The following is a 5,898-nucleotide window of genomic DNA, read 5'->3' as shown; positions in this document are numbered from 1 at the left end:
TCCCTGCAAATGGTCAAACAGATCCTCAATCCTCGGAAGTGGGTATTTATTCTTCACTGTAACCCTGTTCAACTCCCGATAGTCAATACAAAGTCTCATAGAGCCATCCTTCTTCTTAACAAACAAGACTGGCGCGCCCCAAGGTGAGAAGCTAGGGCGAATGAACTCCTTGTCCAGAAGTTCTTGTATCTGCTTCTTAAGCTCTGCCATCTCTGTCGGTGCTAGTCGGTACGGCGCTTTGGATATCGGAGCCGTACCTGGCATAAGCTCAATGGAAAACTCCACCTCTCTCTCGGGTGGCATACCAGAGACGTCTTCGGGAAAAACGTCAAAGAAATCTCTGGCAATCGGAACATCTGAGGCTGACTGGCTGGGTTCCTCGGGGACAGATAAAAAGGTCGCTAGAAATGCCCGACACCCTCTATGCATGAGCTTCCTGGCCTGAACATAAGGAATAATGCGCGGTAAAGGAAAGTACCTGTCCGGCTCAAATAAGAACTGCTCCATTCCAGGCAGTCGGACAAGAACAGATCTCCGCTGGAAGTCTATCAACACTCTGTTCCTCAATAGCCAGTCCATCCCTAGGATGATGTCAAATTCTGGCATCGGTAGCACGATCAGATCCGCATAAACAAGATTACCGTGCAGCTCAAGGTCTATATCTCGTATAACATTGGTAGCTGCCATCTCCTCGCCTGACGGCAACACTACTGAAAAGGCTGTATCTAGCCCAATGGTCTGGATCTTGAGAAAGTTTGCAAAGACCTCCGAAATAAACGAGTGAGTGGCCCCTGAATCTATCAAGGCCTTGATAGCGGAACCAGATATAAAAATTCTCCCTGAAAGGGCGGAGCTCTAAGTTGAATCCAGTAGCTACAAGAACTAAACTTATAGACATGCAATGGTCAAAGTTCTTCTAACTTAAATCTCCAAAATACTACTGAGTAGAGCATGCAATCCTATCACAGTTCTAAGTTCAATCTTAATCCTTATTCCCAAAACACGGAATTTCAAATAATAACTTAAAGATTAAAGGTACCTGTCAACAACATAGTCTCCGGGTTGGTTTCCGCGGCATGGAGAGCAAAAACTCTGCCTTGGTAGGCAGATTCCTCTGAGGACACTGCAGCAACATGTGGTCTGGACTGCCACACTTAAAACACTTTCCTGAGCCAGACGTACATGCTCCAGGATGGCGGCGTGAGCACTTGGGACAGACTAGGTGCTCATAAGTCCTCGGGGCTGGGCGTCCCCGCTGCTGCTGCTGGCCTCTGTTTCTAGGCGGTCCGTGAAAAGGCCTCTTGTTCTGCTGCTGATGCTGATGAGGAGGAGGGCGGTGTGGTACCTGGACTGGGCGCTTGCCCTGGCGATCCCTCTCGATATCCCGCAGATCCTGCTCTGCGGCTAGGGCTTTGGAGACAGCAATCTCATAAGTAGCAGGGTCAGACACTCTAACATCCCGGCGCAAGATCGGCCGTAGAACCACCAGAAAATGCATCAACTTGGCTTTGGCATCATTCGCGATCAGGGGCACAAAATGACAGCCCCTCTCGAACTTACGGATGAACTCCGTAACCGTCATGTCTCCCTGTCTCAGGCTCATGAACTCAGTGGTCAACCTGGTGCGCACTTCCTCGGCAAAATATTTGGAGTAGAAAACCTCCGTGAAGCGTGTCCATGACAGTGTAGCCAAGGTCAGGGCTACTGATGCTCCTTCCCACCATAAGCGGGCATCTCCACTGAACATATAGGTGGCACAACGGACTCAGTCTGCGTCTCCCAGCTCCATGAACTCGAAGATAACCTCGAGGGATTTGATCCATCCCTCGGCAATCATGGGGTCAGACGTCCCAGAAAACTCCTTTGGACGTATCTTCATGAATCGCTCGTAAACAGCCTCTGGCCCTGTCTAGTCACCACCGCATTGTTCCCCGCAAACTGTGCGAAGAACTGTGTCATCCCAGCTAGCATCTGGGCACTCATGTCAGGTGGGGGCGGTGGTGGAGGTCGAGGAGGAGGAGGAGGTGTCTGCCTCTCTTGTCTCTGATCGTCATCGTCCTCGCGACGGTGCTCGCCACTACCTCTCGGGCGTCTTACTTGACGTCTAGGGGGCATACTGTTCCAACATAACCCATACGTAACTAACATGCATAATTCCATAATTTATTTTAAATGAACACTGAAATGCTGAAAATCTGGTCGAAATTATTTCATGGAAGCATGCTGTCAAAATAATTCATGCTTTAAATAAAATGCTGAACTGTAAAACTTACAGACCGAAGGCGTGGCTTCGTGAGCTTCTCGTGGTCAGTAGTAGTGTAACCCTATACAGAACCACCGCTCTGATACCAACTGTCGAGGCCCGAAAATCCTTGCTTGAAAATTTGCGGAAAATTAAAAATTTTTCTTTTATAATAAATGGAGTGCCTCAACCATAAAATCAACTGATGAATCAAGTTCAATATTTTAAAAAAATATAGCAGCGGAAGAAAATAAAGTTTGCCAAAAATAACAATTCAAAGAATGTCAAATAACTGGTAAAAATGTTTGAGCATAAAATGGCAGGTGCTGAAACTGAGGTCCTCGGGTGCCACTACTGCCGACCCAAGCTGGCTCACTGGTCCCCGCCCTCGGCCCTGGCCTCAACAGTACCTACAACAATCAAGTCTAGTGAGCCTAAAGACTCAGCATGCAAATATCGTAGGTAACGAGTAAATACTGAAGTAAAATGTGCATGGGATAAAATATCATGTCATGAGGCATACTGAAAATAACTTGTACTGAGCAATTATAATACGTGCATAACTTAACTGAAATCATAGTAAAAATGTTTGCTCCTTGGAGCCCTGTACTGAAATAACTGGTAAAAATTTTCTGTTGAGATTATGGTCTACGCCTGTGGCCCCTGCACTGAACTGAACTGATCGGTAACTGGCTACCGGGGAGTATAAAACTGAACTGAGCTGGCCGGTCACTGGCGACCGGGTGGTACCAAACTGAACTGATCGGTCACTGGCGACCGTATAAAATAATGCTCCCATAATAGTGAATTGACCACAAGCCATATCGCATAAATCTAAAAAATAAGTATTTTTTATTTTCATGCACGTAATATAATTAAATGGCATAATGAAAATATCCTGTATATTTTACCAACTGGATTGGATCGCTCCCAGGCTTGCTGCAACCTACATATGCCATGAAAAATATGCAATAGCTTATACTTGTCCAACTATGCAATTTAAGTTAAAAAAAAATGCGACTATGACGCCTAATGACTTCGTATTTAATCATGACTCCGAACCAACCTGAATCAACACCGAACCGACGTATAGTCATGATTAAAATATGCTTAAAATAATGAAATGATGCTCCTAAAATGATGAGGTTCGAAATCTAGGTGAAATGGAGGCCAAAACATGAAATGCTCTTTCGAGAGTCAATTTGGCACATCGCACCGTAAATTCTCGTACGACCTCAAAAATGATCCGAATCACAAACGGTCAAAAACATGACCTTCCCAACTCAAAGGGGCACTGTCCAGTCCAAGGCCATAGGCTAAAAGCTAACCGAGAACTCGAACGAGCCTCCGAACCGACACAGCAACTTGCTGTAAATTTCCAGCAGCTGCAACCTTGCTTGCATCGCGTTGTTTGCGAGACTTTTGGCCATTGGGGCTTGAACCACCAACCAAAGCCTCTCCAAAACGTCCCAAGGAATGATTCGAACCATGGTTAAGGGCCCTAGGCCAACCACAATCCTCACCTTTCCAGCAACCAACCGAAAACTCTTACCGAGGGCCCTCATGCGTGCGTGCGTAGTGGTTTGTTTTGATTGCTGTCTCGTGTCGTTCCAGTGGCCATTTTATTGACCATGGCACGATCTAGACATCTATAGGCATGGTATGAACCGTGGCTAAGGGCCATAGGCCAACCAAGATCCACACCAAACCAACCAACTCGAAGTACATGTGCTGTCAAAACCGAAGGGGCCGAGAGGGGAGGGGGCTGTTCTTGATGTTTTATGTAAAAACCGATGAGCCATGGACCAAGCCACCAAAAGGGTGACTTAGTCACGTCTTACACATGCTAGGGGAGTGATCTAACCATGGCTATAGGCCCCTAGGGCAGCCATGATCAGATCCTTTCCCTTGGACAACCAAACTGAATTTTCGAACGGTACAAATGGACACATGTGGAGTTGCTGTCCTTTCCTTGTTTTCCAGCTAGTATGGGGTTAAACCAATGGACAAGTGGGGTCCTAATGCATCCTATTACATGCATAGACGTCGCCTTGGGAGCCTGGAGTCGATCCATAACCTGAAACCACAAAACAAGAAGGAGCCGTGAACTGCACAAGAAAAATCGAAATCTGCATGGATGTTTTTCTGAAAATTCTTTGATGTATTTCGGTTTTGCATTATAAAACCAGATCATGTACTGAAAAATAATTGATAATATGACTTGATTGAGGTTTGAAAGAAATCTAGACATGCCTGGTTTCGTTTCGAAAGAAAACGAACGAAACGACGACGACGCGGCACGGAGGAGTGGAACGTTTCTTTTGTTTTCTTTCTTGCTCTCGGTTTTTTTTTCTTCCTTTCTCTCTAGCTAAGACTCACGATTTTACCTCTGAATACACTCCGAATTCCGGTGGTATGGAGGGGAAATAAGTGGTTAAAAGAGTGGAGGAGAATGGTGCAAAATATAAGGCCAAATCAAGACCAAGTCTCCCTCAAATTTGAATTTGAATTGTGGTTTGCTATCAAATCTTTGTTGGATGCTTCTAGAATAGGGTGGCCAAATTCTTGAGTTTATTAGACTAGGAAAATGCTAAATATTTACTTAATTAAGGTGGACCAAGAATTAAAAAGATCATTATGCTAATTCAACCAAGAATGGGTCAAAGGGTGATGAGTTGGCAAGGGATAGTCTAGCAACTTAGGGGGGGGGGGGGGGGGGGGGGGGGGCGAAAATACATAATAAAAATGAATGGGGAGTGTTGTTTATTTACTAAATTAATAACTCTTAAAAGCCTCACTAATCCCTTAAATAATTTAGTGAATAAAACCCTTAATTAAGTAATTTAAATGAGCTTATTTTCTACTCACCTCAAGCAACTTAAATTAAATCCTCAAACCTTCTTACTAACTTAAATGAACTTACTTGCTAGCTAAATTAACTTCTGGAAATATTTCTCGAATCTTAAATTCTATCTCAAAACTCCAACTCCAGTCCGGCCTCACTGAAATAACTGAAAAATCAAACTACTGCAATGAAATAATAAAATAATTAACTTCAAAGAAATGCATTAAAATAATCATGCAATGAAGTCAATTTAATTTTAAAAATCTAGAATTATGTATGGCTTATACGTAGACTGATTTACGGGTTCTACAATTAAGTAATTGGAATTCATGAATATAAATTCAATCAGGAATAATTATCGTGGAAACTTAGTTAAATCATTCATCTAGATATTTTCTCTCGTTGATATTTCTCAATTCGGTGATTAGATTAATTATTTATTTGCAATTAAGTTGTTTTAAACAAACCAAACCTCTATTGATTTTTCTAAATAAAGTCATGACTATTTTAATTACAAGCACTGATTTATTTTTACATACACACTCCTCGTGGGAATGATACTTTACTTATATACATTAAAACTTGACAATTGTGCGCTTGCGAGAGGAAAACACGCAACATAGTGTTTATGCTGCTAGGAGGAGTTCTGGTGTGTTTGAGAGGGGTGGGGCGTGTGTTTATAATTTTTAGGTTAGGGTTTTAGGTCTTAAAGTTTAATATAAAACATGTGTGCAAGCTTAGGCCCATTAATCAGCCCATTAGTAAATATTTAAAATATTTTGTTTAGGAAATTTTGTGAAATTATTAGCCG

The sequence above is a fragment of the Primulina tabacum genome, chromosome 1, assembly GCF_025594145.1.
Source record: "Primulina tabacum isolate GXHZ01 chromosome 1, ASM2559414v2, whole genome shotgun sequence".
Classification (NCBI taxonomy): domain Eukaryota; kingdom Viridiplantae; phylum Streptophyta; class Magnoliopsida; order Lamiales; family Gesneriaceae; genus Primulina; species Primulina tabacum.
Note: the sequence above shows the minus strand (reverse complement) of the source record.